Source organism: Acomys minous (assembly GCF_964271855.1).
Source record: "Acomys minous genome assembly, chromosome: 6".
NCBI lineage: Eukaryota > Metazoa > Chordata > Mammalia > Rodentia > Muridae > Acomys > Acomys minous.
Window position 1 is genome coordinate 63,674,613 of NC_140487.1, and position 16,227 is coordinate 63,690,839.

Here is a 16,227-nt window from a genome sequence, read left to right on the forward strand (position 1 = left end):
TAAAAAAATAAAGGGCAGCAGATACCAGAGCACCAGAACTGAATTCCCTCTGCTTCCTATAGTGTACAACTTGAAGAGTTACTCCTTGGATCTCCCACAACCTAAATTTCCACAGCATGGTGGACAGAACCCTTTCTCTGTTAACCTGACTTTTTTCACGGTGCTTTATCACAACAGGAACTAAGACAAACTGTCCTTTGCAGGACGGGCTGTAATATTCCATAGTATTCGGTTTCTGCAGCTCCTTCTCTCAATAGTAAGCTACCTGACTGATGAATGCAGACTGGCTGGCTTTGTGACTTAAAGAAAGAAATTGTCAGACCTATCCTGCAGCCTCCCTTATTCTTTACTTTCCTACTTTATGAACCTAAAGAGGCTGCCTTCTGAATAAGCATGGATAAATTTTCCAGAGATTGACTCCATGTGGACTGATAAGACATCCACTCAGGGACGTCAAATCTACCCATACTTCAGCCAGTCTGGCAGTTGCCACAGGATGTTACAGAGCAGAACCTAACCAACAGTATTTTAGGCTGAATAAATTGGAGCGATGACCAACTCTTGTTCTGAGCAGTTAAGCCACTCTGCATACATAATGCAGAATACTGTTCTGTTCTCAAGCAATAATAGCAGCATCTTATTTAGATCAGGAGTGTTGTGGTTTTAAACACAAGTGATTGGCCAGTGGTGTCCACTCCCTCTAACCTGTGGCCTATGGGCTGGTTCTGGTGCACAGATATGTTTTCTTTGTTCCCTGTGATGTGACTATACCGCAATATCTAAACACCTGCTTCCCCTAGTCTCCCTCTTTGTATGTTTGTAATGCTCAAATCACCTTATCAAATGACAAACACTCTCTTCTGTACATGATGACACTTCATGGTCACAAAGTTGACAAAGTGATAGGCTCCTTTCCTGGTGGCAATATGTACAAAATAATAAGAGTCTCACTTAATTTAATTTTCAATTTCAAGAGCCCCAAACCTGGGTAATCCAAGAAGACCTACCAACTATGTGCAAGGTAGAAAGTTGATAGAAACAAACATTCCTGAATATTGAGTTCATATAATATGCTTTGATTTGGTATATGTATATTCAGGAGAAAAGACAGACATATTTTAAAGTATAAATCCTGATATATATATATATATATATATATATATATATATATATATATATATTTGATTGTGTGTGTTCATTAGTTATGTGTAAGTTAGTAGCAATTTTATGAAGGCTTTTCTTTTTGGATATTTCTATATGAATTCAAAGAATCAAATTCAGTCACCATGTTTGTTAGAAGGCACCTTTCCCCAATGAGTCACCTTGATATCCCCAATGTATCTATTTTTGTCCAAGTTTCTGTAATGTGTACATGCATAAACACATATTGGAAAGGAGATAATGAGATTCATTGTAAAGACTCACATTTAGGATATTGTAGACTGAGGAATTAACAAATTTAATTTTTTTGGAAAAATGGTTATCATTGTCTTGTTTTCAGCAATGGCAGTATGTGGACAGGTCATGAAAATACAATCCATAACAATGGTTACTATAATCATTCCCAAAAGATAACTCTGTTTAATTTGATGGTTATGAAAAGTTGTTCATTGTACATTTTGAGCTTTATTGTACAATGTATTATTGCATTTAGAACACAATAATGTGGCTCAATGTAGCTGCAATGAATTCTGGAGCTTGCATCTACCATGATTTCTAGGGATCATTTTTTTATGTAATGTTCCCTATTTCTTTGTCAGGATGTATTTTGCAATTTATGTTCATTTCAAATTGTTTGATGAGGTTATTTTGACAGATTTATAATAAAAACTCAATGTATTATTTATCTGTGCATGCATATTTGAAATGATGGCTCTAGATTGAGTATATAGTTATAAAACAGTGAATAAACAGGTAGAATGTATCCATGACCTCCTTCTTTAGAGTATTTTCTGTTTATGTCTTTTAATCATATTTCCATGAAGAGCACCTTGAATTTCACATTAAATAATATGTATCTATCAAAATATTATACACAAAATGCACTATTTCAAGGCAATGAAATACCTAATATGTCTTCTCATTTTGTTTTTATCCTTTAATTGAAACTAGATATCTTCTTGCATAATATTTAGAGATTACAGTGTTCCCTACCTCTATTCATCCTTCCTCTTCCCAACCCTTCTCATATTCCCCTTCTCTTTTCCTCTTATTAGAAAATAAAGATGCTTTTATGTGATCATAATAATATACAATATAATATACTACAATAAAATATAGTAAGATAATACAAAAACTAAGGCATCAGAAATGAGGAAAGAACAGAATGGAAAGAGCCCAAGAGAAGGCACAGGAAACCAATCCACTGATTCACAGGAATCCTGTTAAAAAAAGGAAGCCATTATGCAAAGGACCTAAGAGTACAAAGAGAGAAGCATATGTGTGTGTGTGTGTGTGTGTGTGTATGTGTGTGTGTATGTATATATATGTGTGTGTGTGTGTGTGTGGGTGTGTGTGTGCATTAATAATTGAACTAAAGTACAAAATAAGAAATAATTAGAAAAAGTCAAGAAAAAAAAGAAAGAAAGAACCTTGAAATGACTCAAGGACTATCCAAAGATGCTGTTGAGTTCATTTTGGTTATCTACTTCTGGGCATGCAGCTGACTCTTAAAAATAATTTGTTTCAGACTCACATGGTATATACTCACTTATAATTAGACACTAGCCTAAAAAGGATGTTCCATGAAAGTCTTCACCTACCAAAAGATTGGGATAGATGTGGGGACTTCCTATTGGGAGTCTAGGTGAAAGAAGTATGGGAGAATGGGGAAATAGGAAATAGGAGGAACTAGAGGTTCCTCGAAACGTACAAGAAGAACATCATGACAGGCAGTTCTGGACCTAGGGAGATCAACTCAAACTACTGTACAAACCAAGGACAATACATGCAGTAAATATTGAACCACTAGTCAGATCTAGCCAATGGACAGGACATTCTCCACAGTTACTTGGAGGGCAGGGACTGACTCTGACATGAACTCTGGTGCCCCGTATTTGACCACATCCCCTTGGTGTGGAAGCCTGGTGTCACTCAGAGAAAGGATAAGCAGGCTACCAAGATGAGACTTGAGAGGTGTGACCATATGGTAGGGGAGGAGGTCCGCTTCTGTCACAGACCTAGGGGAGGGGAAAAGGGTGAAAGAGGAAGGGAGGGAGGAACAGGAGGAGACAAGTGAGGGGATAACAATTGAGATGTAATCTGAATTAATTATATTTATATAATTTGCTTCCCCAGTGAGACTTCTTTGGAGAAAACTAAATTTTTATTTGCAAGTGGTTTTCACTTGGAGATTGTTTCTGGACTAGGGATGGTGGCACGTGTTCATTTCTCTTTTCAGCTCTAGGATGCCAACTGGGGCAGTTCCATGCAGGCCCCATGCATGCTGCCTCAGTCTCTGTTGATCATGTTGATTTAGGTGTGTTGGTTTAAATTGTCTTGATTTCTTTGAATTCTCTTCCTCTTTGTCTTTTATACATTTTCTACCTCTTCTTCTTCAAGGCTCCTGATCCATGAGTATGTGTGTGTGTGTGTGTGTGTGTGTGTGTGTGTGTGTGTGTGTGTGTGTGTGTGTTGGGGGAGGGCGTGTTTGATGGACATTCAATATAAGGCTGAGAGGTTTAACGTCTCTCACTCTTTGATATGATGTCTGGTACAGGTCTCAGTATTTGTTCTCCTCTGCAGGATGGATCTTATCCGATGATGATTGTGCAAGATACTGATCTATGAGGACAGAAAACTGTCATTGAGTCATTTCTATCACTATAATTCATGATTAGACAAATACTGCTTGGATTTACTGTAGGCCCCTGGGCTGTTTACTCTCTTGTTCTTGGTCACCCAAGCAATGTTAAGTATGGAGTACATTTCATGAAATGAACTTTTAGCCAAATTGGAAATTGGATATTTATTCCTACAAACTTTGTGCCGCCATTGCCCAAAGCATATGTTTCAGGCAGATCATGGAGATGGATTAAAGAGATTGAGGCAGGGTTGGTGTTTGCATTTCTCATTTGGTAGTGTGCAAAATACCTTTCTGTACCAATGACACTAGTATGTAGCTGTGAAGACTCTATGTGGGCACAAGCTTAACTTTCGATGTACAATGGTTTGTGTAGTTGTAGTCTTAGACAATGAGGTCTTACTGCCAGTGTGTGGGGAGCAACCTATCGTCTTGGCAACAGCCTGGGTTTTTATGGCTTTACCACAGCACCCATTTGGCCAACAACTCAATCATATGTAACCCATTCCTTGTACTAGAAGCTACTTTTGGTGACAAGGGGTGTCCAGTTGTGTCTCCCTCATTATTCAGAAATTTCCTTTACATTTCCTTCATATGCATGTATGTGTGAGTGTTTGTATGATATGTATGTGTGTATGTATGTTTTTATATATGTATGTATGTATGTATGTATTATGTATGTATGTGTGTATGCTTTTCTTTGTCAGATTTCCGTACTACAGTTCAAATTGCCATAAATTATATCTATTTCTCCCTGTATTCCCTCCTTTATCTGCCTCTATGTTCCTTCCTATTTTGTAATATCTTTCCAGACTCCCCCAAATCATCCATAACTGTTTATTCCATTTCTGTTTCCTAAGTAGATCTGTCTCCTACCAAGCATACCTAAAATATTATATCTAAATTAGTGTGATATTTGGAAACAAATTGCTGTGAACTCTTAATTAATAAGTGCATATGTGTTTTTCCCTGTATTAAACAATTAACTGAAAGAATCATATTAATCTCAACTGCTAGTTTGTTGACCTACAAAGTTTCCCCAACAAATGGGGCCCTGGGAATGTCTGTTGACATGCCTGTTGACTTTCCCAGATATGTCTTGATCCTTTTCCAGTCCTGAATCCTGAAATCAGCAACAGGAGAAAGACAGAGCTGAGCATGAGCAGTTGTCACTCTCTGCTTCTTGACTGCAGAGGTGACGTGACCAGCTACCTCAGGCACCAATTGCCATGATCCCAGCAGACAGTGGCCTTGAACTGTGGGTCATAATGAGGACTTCCTCCTTTAAGTTAATTCTTTCAGAACATTTTATCACAGCAACCAGAAAAGCAACTAAGAAAGTGGTTTTCTTTTTTTACCAGCTACTTTTTAATGAATTATGAGTCAGATACAGAAGATTCTTATAAATCTAACTATTTGAATTATTGCTTTGGATCCCATCAACAGTATATTTGTTAATCAGTAAAATTAGTGGTATACAATTGATGGGTTGAAATAGAAAATCCTCTAAAATACTAATATGATGTCTCTGAAAATGTCTATTACATATTTTTTTCATGTAGACTGCAGAGAGGAGGCTGTAACACTGGCTGATCCTGCTTGCCACCCTACGACCACTTGTGACTCACATTCTGATATCAGAAATTATAATTTAAAGGTAACTGTCATATCCTTTTTCACTTATCCTGAATCTATACAAGTTATTGCATCATGGATTTGATTTTTCAGAATAAAACTAAACATATTCCTAGTCTTTCTTTTACAATGTTGAATTTTTGACTATTTTTAAATCATCAGAATCCTATAATGTATGCTCTTCTGTCTTATTCAGATAAATTTTATTTGTTCTTTAAACTTCCACATTCTATGAATTTCCAATTTTAAACATAAAATACTAAGATTTAAAATTTAAAATTATATAGTCAATTTTTATGATCTTCAAATTGAAAATTTAACAGCACTCTGTTTTAAAAGATAAAAAGCTTCCATTACAAGCTAAGTGTGGTCGTGCCAGCTTCTAATACCAGCAATCAGAGAGGCAGAGTCAGGAAGATCTCTGTGAGTTTGAGGCCAGCTTAGTCTACAAATCAAGACAGCCTAGGCTATGTAGAGAAACTCCACCTCAAAACAAGCAACAGTTCCACTACAAAACAAAACATGGCAACAACTATCTCACTATCAGAAACCTCAACTTCTCATCCCTATCTGCTCTTTTCAAGTGATACAAAGAAGAATTCTGTTTAAGTAACCACCTTGTCTCTCTGTTTTTTCCTTGTTAGTCTTTACTTCTCAATTACAATCTGTCCTCAGCTCTTAAAATTACCAGCTAAGGAATATTTTGTTTGAGCTCTATTCATGTGGCTATGAGCACTCTCCATTCAACTGCCATCCTTCCTCATGACTGCTGAAATTATGGCACTCTGCGAGCCATCCTTAGTACAATACCCCAACCAAGTAGTCTTCAGATTAGACTTAATTAATGCTGAGCCCTGAGCAGAGCCTTTCTTGGGATCCTTTCACCTTTGATGTGTCTTGTTTTGATCTCATTGTCACTCACCCTATTTCTCAGTAAGTTCAGATTTTAAAGACTTCTTTTTAACACTTCTTAAAAGTGATATTTATTTTTTCCTTTGGTGCACTTGGCCACAACAGTTGACTGGCCTGGCCAGATCTAATCCCCCAGATAGCACTGGGGGAAATTTGAGATCCAGTTATTTTTCCACCAAGTTCTCTTGTTTAAAGCACTTTATTTTCTAGCATGACTTGATGCTTCAAATACAATTTTAAAAATAATAATATTTTCCTGCCATGCCCTTCAGTGGGTTATTTCAATAAAAATCCCTACTTTTATTGCAAAATGATGCTTGAGAAAACAAATGTGTAGGAAGTAGGTATGCTCACTGTTGCTGGGGTTATTACTTTCAATCCTGTCAGTAAACAAATCTGGAAGAGATATTTTTGTAGAGTCAGCCATCAATATTTATTATCTATATCTGGTATCACTAGACACCATAGATTCTTTCTGAGAACACAGCTCCAATTCACCACCACAATCTACATATTCCCTTTCTGCCTTTTCATTGCTATTTTTTTCATTCTGATGGTGGTTCTCAATGTTCAAAACATTTGTAATAAATACATTTATTTGTCCAATGCTTGACTACATGGGCATCTGAAATTCATTGATAAATATACCTTTAAGCAAGTTAGCAAAAAAAGAATTTCACATTTTTTTTTTCATTCTCTAAAAGTACCTTTTCTGAAAACATAATTCTGGCTCAACAAGTCCTACTCTACTCTATTAGAGATGTCAGGATACCAACTCATTGTCTTCAGATACCTAAGGATTATAACAAGAAAATACTCTAAAAATTAATTTTTGTTTCATTGTTGGTTTTATGTGTTACGGAAAAGTATTCACTGCCTTTTAGCTTTAGTCATTTATATGTAAGGTGCACAGGAGTTTCATTTTATTTTTTCATTTCTGCATGTCATTTACTGCTTTTATTTCAGGTATGTGATACAGCATTTGAAATTACTTTTTCAATGATTATTAATTAACTTTTCTTACATTTACCCATTTTCTTTCTTTGACACTAATTTTCTCAGTGTTGTTTTATACTGGTTTTCACTAGTTGAGCTTCTGTTATTGATATTTGGCTTTTTCAGTTGTATCTAACGAAGAAGCTTTGTACTACCTTCCTTTCACTAGAGTATTTTCTAGGTTGCTTCCAATTTCACCAATGAGCATAAAGTACCTTCTGTCTTAGTTGTACTGCTACTTACTTGTGACTGGATGTTGTGTTGGATTCTTGATGACACTAAGGTTTCACTGGTTCCCATGCTTTCATCGGAGATTTTTCATACGAATATGGAACACGAAGCCATTTATGCCAGAATCTTTTGTACTAGATGCCTTTCGTATGAGGTTAGAATCTCACTTGGATGCTTCCATGTTTTGATGTGTTCATCAGTCTGTCTCAAAAATAAAATATGTTTTTACCTTTTTTGTTGTCTTTCAAACTTTTTTAAAAAATTTTTATTAATTTATTCTTGTTACATCTCAATAGTTATCCTATCCCTTGTATCCTCCCATTCTTTCCTCCCTCCCAGTTTCCCCTTACTCCCCTCCCCTATGATTGTGCCTGAGGGGGATTTCCTTCCCTTGTATATGCTCATAGGGTATCAAGTCTCTTCTTGGTAACCTGCTATCCTTCCTCTGAGTGCCACCAGGTCTCCCCCTCCAGGGGACATGGTCAAATATGAGGCACCAGAGTGCATGTGAAAGTCAGACTCCACTCTCCACTCAACTGTGGAGAATGTTCTGCCCATAAATTATAGACATTGTATAAATTTATAGATTTTGAGATATGTAGCATTTGATTCCATGAATGGATATAAATTTTCTTCTGACAGAATTTTGTTTATGTTGCTGAATTTGTCTTTTCCACCGTTAAGGTATTTGTGATGTTTGTTATTAATTTGGCTAAAGCTTCTGTAACTCCTCTTAAGTTTTATAGCACTATATTTACATATGTTGAAGAGTGGAAGCACTGTAATTTATAAGTTAAGTTAGAGTTAAGTGTTTCATTTGAGGCCTCTTTGTGCTCTGACGTGTCAGACGAAACCTCCATATATTTGTCACTAATCAGTAGTGAAGTGATAGCAATAGAATTCCATGGCAATTTCATAGCCATGGAAACCAGAGAGCTGTGATGGGAAACAAGGAGCTGGAGGGTAAGGTAGACTGCCATGGTTGGAAGCAGGCTGCTGTGATGGGAGGTTGACTGCCTGGTGGAAGTTGGGCAGGTAGGGCGGGAAGTGGAGTGCTATGGCAGGAAGTGATCTGCTAAGGTGAAAAGCAGGATGCTTTGATGGAAAGAGCACTCCTATGGTGAAAGGTGGGATGCTATGTGTGTAGGAGGACTGGTGTGATGGTAGGTGGTTCGATGTGGTGGTAGGTGAGCTGCTCCAGCTGCTGGTAGACTGTTTTTTGAGAGAAGACAGCTAGGGCTGTGGTAGACTGGTAAGAACTGCTGAGGTGGCAGGTGAACTCTGCTGTGGTAGTAAGTGGAACACTATAGTGGCTACATCAAATGTACAGGGTGTACCCTGAATTGGTCTGTACTCAAGCCTGATCTTATCTTCCAGATTTTTAGTAGCATAATAATACCCTGACTTCATGTCCTCCTATTTCCATCTATGTGTGAATGTTTTCATTTTTAGCATTTTTTTTGGTATCATATGTACTATGACAGACCATATGTTTGAACTTATAATAACAAATATAAACTTTTAAATTTGGAAGTCTTTAAATATATTCAAGTAGTTATAAGAAAAAAATTCAACATTTTTTATTTTAAATGATGGGTTTATTAATATTTTTCAGGGTTCACTCTGAATCACATAATTAATATATGCAAATTAGCAATGGCCATTCTGTTAATGAATAAACAAAGTTGTTATTAAAATATATGGGCCAACATAAGTGAAAATATTTTTCATCTATTGTATCATATTGTTTCTCATCTGAATGCAAACTTAAGAGTGATTTATTGTTTCATAAGAGTATAATATAAAAATATGTTGATGAATATGACTTTCTAATCTCAAAATAATAAAGGTTTAATTTTGCATTCATTATATACACAAAATTATTCTGTGAATTTTAGGTATTTTAATGATTAGTTTTGTTTAGATTAAAAAAGTAGTTTATGTTAGTGACAATATGATACAGGGAAATAGAGAAGAACACAAAAACATAGATGTCAGTTGTTATGTTATAATTCCTATTATTTATCTACTTATTCCAATAAATGAGTAAAGATAAAATTACCTTCCTCATTGGGGAAACTTCCTGTTACGTACAATGTAGACAATTTTGTTCATTAGAACAGGGTTATGCTTCTGTAAACTACCTTCTAGCCAATCAATTGATAATAAAATAAGTTAACTTTGAGTATTGTGTGGAGAGGATTTTATTTAGGTGTTAAAATTAACCATGAAAAGTCTGTCTAGTTTTAAATCATATTTTAACAAGTCAAAAGATGGTTTTGTAAAACATAAAAGGAAGTGACATAACAGTGAAGAGCAGTCATACCAAGTATGTCAGAGAGATACATATGGCATACACAGATCATTTTTTTCTGATTAAGGTCACTAAGTCTATTTCGCTATATATGGTATAGCTATCAAATTAAGCTATTTTGTTTCCTTATTGTGGTCAATATAATATTTATCTTAGTAGAACATTTTAATGATCCAAACACCAACAATGTGATTGAAAATTTGTAAAAAAGACATTCATATCAGTTTTCTACAGGGATGAGCTTCCTATTAAGGTATTCAAGCCAATGGTTATCCCTAACTATATGTATCTACCAGTTACACTACATGGGCTCAGTAGTGTGTGTCTGTGTCTGTGTGTATGTGCTTGAAGCAATAATAATTATGTCATGAGTTTGAGAGATGGTGAAGGATGCATTTCAGGAGGAAGAGGGAGAAGAGAAAATTATATAAACACGAGATTCTTCTATGAAGGACTCAAATAACAAAATAAATTTAAGAATATAAAAATATTTTCAGAGAAAAGACATTACAAACCACTAGGTTATGGACAAAATTAAACTTGGCCTCCTTAATTATCAGAAAAATCCAAATAAAATCTTTAATGCCACCTCTGGTTGGATAACATGACTTACCAGAAAGTTAAAATAAGCACATTCAGGCATTGGGTGTGGCAAGGGGGAAAACTTATGTACTGCTGATGGAAATGTAACTTAGCACAGCCATTATGGGAACGGGTGGAAAATCATTTTGAATTATCAAAAAATGAGTAGATTTTAACATAAATTTCAGTGCAACAGACTCAGTACAGAATCTCCTGCCATGTCTCAACCACAGCCACCATGAACAGGGTTCAACCAAACCTTGTTCTTCCTCTGGAAAGATGAAGTCCTCATGCTGACCCCTTCATCATCACACAGGTGTATGAAAATTTCATGCATGTATCCATTGAGACCCATGTGTGTTGTTACTTGTATTTCTCTTAAATCAACGGCGTATAACAAAGCAGTCAATTAGCATCAGATTTCCTCATACCACTGTAACCTGACTGGCACGGCAATTTGTAATTTCCATAGATACCACAACTCTTTTAAAAACTAACGTTCATTTCAATGTGTAAAGAAGACAAAAGCCAACAGAATATAGATATCTTTACCAATACTTAGAAAGTCCCTGTAACTGCTGCTCAAGAAGACTCCATAGTGCCTCCCACGGGAGAGGATATATGAAGGTATATAATGCTTAAAATGGAAAGATATTAGCAGAATAGACTGTACATTGCAGAAGGTAAGGCAGACAACAGCCAAGGAATAGAACAAAAATCTGGAATCACGTATTTGGACGTGACAACCATTATTAGAAATGATAGGAGGTTGAAACCAAAGATATGTGGCAGTTTTAATTTAATTTTTAAACTTCTTTTACGGGCAGGGAGCCAAATGACATGTATATAGAAGGCAGAGGACACCTTGTAGAAATCAGCTTCCTGTTCCCACCATGTAGGCTCCAGGGACTGAACTCAGGTGCTCAGCCTTCTGAGATAAGCATTTTTTCCATTAATTAATTGAGTTAATCACTTTACAGCCTTACTACGGCCCCTTCACTTTTCTCCTCCCAGTCCAACCTTCATGCCCCCTTCCCCTCTCCCTTTCTGAGAGAATCTGAAGGGCCTCCATGGGTACCAACTCTCCAAGGCAACACCAATTCACAGCAGGACCCGTGCATCCCGTTCCACTGAGGCAAGATGGCAGTGCAGCTAAGGGATACTGATCCAAAGGCAGGCAACAGAGTCAGAGACACTTTCCACTCCAATTGTTAGGGGACCCACATAAAGAAAAAGCTGCACATCTGTACATATGTGTAGGGCACCTAGGTCCAGCCCATGCATGCTCTTTGGTTGATGGTTCAGTCTCTGTGCAACCCACGTGCCCAGATTTGTTTACTCTGTAGGTCTCTTTTTGGTGTCTTTGATCCCATACTTACTTAAGCGATGTTAATAGAGGCTGCTTTGTTTTTTTAAAGATAATCAGCTTTTACAGCTTGGTTTATTTCATTCAAAAGCTGGACACAGTGATTATTCATTATAGTGTGTAGGTAAATATTTGAAGTACAAGGAAAAGGCAATGTCAAGATCTTGTGCTCAAAGCAAGTGTCATGTAGTCAGGAATATGAAAAAAATCCATTGGCTTGATCATGGTGATCCAGAAGGAGACGTTACTGACTGTTTTAAAGCTTCTAGCACATTTTTACCTGCCTAAAAGGTTGATACAAATGTAATTTTATATAAAGAAATTTAGCCTTATTTTGTCTCTCTGTTTTTATTGGTCTTTTAAAAGTCAGGTTACAAAGTAACAGGTTTCATTATAGTAATTTCATATTTTATTTTGTTTATCTTCCTCCTTAAACGAATTTGAGAAATGACATGATGGCATGTGTAGGAAGAGAGATGGAGCCATAAGTCAGATTCAGAAAGACAAAGAGGTTTTCATCACATGTGGAACACACACACACACACACACACACACACACACACACACACACACACACACACGAGCGCACACACAACACACTCACTCACTTAGAAACCAGTCCTATGTGGCTACAATTGAATAGGTTTTTTCTACAGAATATCACATCTCCTGATCATTTTATATTAAGGCAAATTTATTTTCATCAACTACATTTCTTCAGCAGTTTCCCATTTCTGTTAATACAAGAACAGCATTGAGGTGCTCTGTGTACATTTGTTTCCCACATCCTCTTCTCTATTTTTTAAATATTGAACTTTGATGATTTCGAGTAATTATTAGATGTGGTAAATAATCTCCATGCCCCACCCCCTACTGAGGAAATATTGGCAGTGGTTAGTTTGCTAGGGCAAGAAGAATTATCTTTACTGAAGATATGTCAACTGGCTGGTTTCTCATGTGCCTATTTTTTTTCCCACAAAAGCAGTCCTTTCTACTACTATTTCAAATTCTCCATTTCGAATTTGTGCCCCTCAGAACTCCATCATAAGAAGTTCTGTGCAGCCTCTTGGCTTCCAGGTCTTAATCTAATATCTTACAAGGCTTTCACATTAATTGTGACAAATGGTAAGGTTTTTTTTTTCTGTTAACTGGACCCAGGGCTGTAAATCAATAACTCTGAAGGATGGGGTTACAGCTGCTGTTGAATTTTATCTTTCAACAAACCCTTCATGCCTGTCCCCTGTGTGTTCGGTAATAATTCAGCCTAGGCTCCAAGAAAAACTAATTGTATGTTAATGTGAGGCATTTTTAGTGGGTTTTCAATATTGCTCAGCCAAAGGCTTCCTTCTAGTGCTCAGTGAACCATCCCCAAATGTAAAGAGAAACCGACTGTAGGGTGAGGGCAGTCCTGGGGTGAGTCTGCAGTATAAGTGGAGACAGTGAAAAGGTTGATTGATATGATACTTAAACTTATGAGGACATCTTCCAGGGCAATAAAGAATAGATCTCAAATGGGCCCAAGTGCTTCAGAGTAAGAGGAAACAACAAGTTTGTTTGTTTAAGTTCAATTACATTTGCTCGTAAAGGTAGCAAGAATGCAATATGTAAAACATTCCATCAGCTGAAAAGTTTGATAAAAGCATTGATTCTACAGAATTTCAAAGGTGAAAAAGGCACAGTTAACATTCTGCCATATCCAGTCATTTAAGCTTTTACTGAGCTTGGAAATATACAAAGAAAAAGTAGTTATAAAATAAGAAGTTGACTTAAGTACAGAGATATTTATATTTTATATTAAATAGAAATTGTGGTAGAACAACTTGAGATTGTCACATGGAATTTGTGTGTTTGTGTATGTTTATAAATATTCATGCCGATGTATACATGTGAGTGTACGTGTATATGTAGATAGTATGTGGGTGTCATATGTCTTCCTTGACAACTCTTCACTTTATCTTTTGAGACATGGTATTTCACTGAATTTAGAACTCATTGATTCATTTAGTCTGGCTCACCAATGACCTCAAAAGCTGCTCATCAACCAGATATTCATGCCTCCAGTGCTGTGATTAATGGCATACATCACTGCACCTAGCATTTTACGTAGATGCTAGGGATGGAACATGGTTTCTCATAGCTGTGCAGACCTGATAGACCGACACCACCATTTCCCAAGCCCCCCCCCCCATGGAATCTTGTGGCGCACACATCTGCTCACTTTTTTTGAAATTTAAGCCTCTAATTCATTCTCTCTTTCTATACTATTTTGACAGGGCTATGAAAAGTTTGCAAAAGTGATTTAAAGCCACATGGCCTCATTTTAAGGCTCTTCTCAGGCTGAATTTAGGCAAGTAAGTCATTTCACCTTCACAAGTTTCACTGACTTTACATTTGAATGATTTTTGATAGCTGGCTGATCTCTAGAGCCAATGTCTATAGAAAGAAAAATCCAGGTGAACAAAGAAAGAAGTAGAAAAAGGAAAATATATAGAAAAAAAAGCACATAATTCAAATTGAAATGGAAGCTTACTTCAATTATTTCTATTAAGTCAAGGTTTATAGATATGTGGTCAGAGCAATTCTCCCAAGGGCAGCCTTGCATGCAAGGTTCACTTTATATGAAATCAAAACAATAATTTAGGGAGCTCCAGAGATATGCAAATACATTAGAAAAAATCCACTTGGCTGCATTTGTTAGAATTACAAATGAAGAAAAAGGAGAGGGGATTCAGACATCTGCAGAAGCCCATCTACTGAGAAGCCTAAATGTAGTCATGCAATACTTCTCCTATCTTTTTACATTGATAGGGTTATCAATATGTTCATAATTGAGTTACTGCTGTGAATTTAGTTTAGCAAGCATATTATGAACTGTTATCCAAGACTCTTTTTTTCAACAGAAGTTAATAATAATGCACACTTATTTTACTTCTCTGATAATTATTAGTTTACTTACACTGAAGCATATACAGAAAGGAATATTTTCATCTTAAAGACTACGGGGCTCACATGCTCTGTCATATGATTGCCTGTGTTATAAATTAAACCTTGAATTCTAAAGATAATGCTGAAATACACTTTAAATGGTGTAATCAATATATATTACCTGAGAACCTGTGTTTTCCTCTCTCAGCTTCCTGAAAGGGAAATCCAAAAGAAACATAGAGATACATGGAGATACAATTAACTATATCAGTTTGCTATATAGTCAAAATTTTATCCTGGCTAGTTTAATCCAATCAGCTGAGCCTTTAGCAGCATAAAATAACCTGGATGATGTCAGTGGAATTTAGAAATTTTCAAACTCAGGAAAGACATGAGAGTCAGAGGCCGAGACCCACTGCTAAACTGAAGATAAAGGAGATCATAAGTAAAGAACTATTCTGTTCCCTGAAATGAGGGGGGACTTCTCAAACAACACTCTACAAGAATGAGGATCTTAGTGCTACAAGCCCGTTTTCCTGAATTCTTTCATGACCCTACATAGATTGAAATCTTCTCCTTCAGATCTGGCAGGAAAGAGCCCATTCCAATGACCTGGAACTCAGACTTATGAGAAGCTAAAGCCATTATGAACTGCTTCTGTCCATGATTAGTAACTGAGGGATATTCTTCCATATGCCAAGTTATTGGTAACCATTCTACAGAAATAAAATACTATTTCTGACTTTTCATTAATATCATATACAAAATTAAATTCAAACTGATGAAAACCCTAAGGCAAAAAACACAACTGTAAATTCTTAGTACCAAGTACAGGAAAATATTTTCATGGTCTCGGGTCAAAGGAGGATATTTTAAATAAATATTTGAGAAACAGTGTGCATTAATGGAAAAGACTGTAATTAATGTAGCTACATCAAAAAACATTCTATTACAAAGTGAAAACAAATTATACATTCAATGCTGTTTTATTAACACATTACTTTATTAAGTGATTGCTACACAACAAATTGAGTGTAATCCCAATCATTAAGAAAAATTCAATACATTAGAAAAATGGAAAATTTATGTAAAAATTGATATTAAATGGAGCTGAAATGGCATTAGTATAGCAGAAGCAATTAAATAATTATAGGTATTTAAAAATAATTTATTTCATAGACATTATATTGATCAAGAAAGTTGGAGGATATAGATGCAAAGCATTGAACTGGTTATCATCTGAAGGAGCATTTAATATAATTGTTTAAAATATAATGAGAAATAATTACTTTATAATATAATTTTGGAATACCCAATAATATTGAGGAGGCTGACCATCATCAATCAGCAAGTTTATTTCTAGTGTACTCAAGAGAAACTTTCATACATGCTTACATATGGAAAATGGAAGAAAGTGCCATTTTTAATTATTTCTACTATTAAAAACATTTTTTAATTAAATCA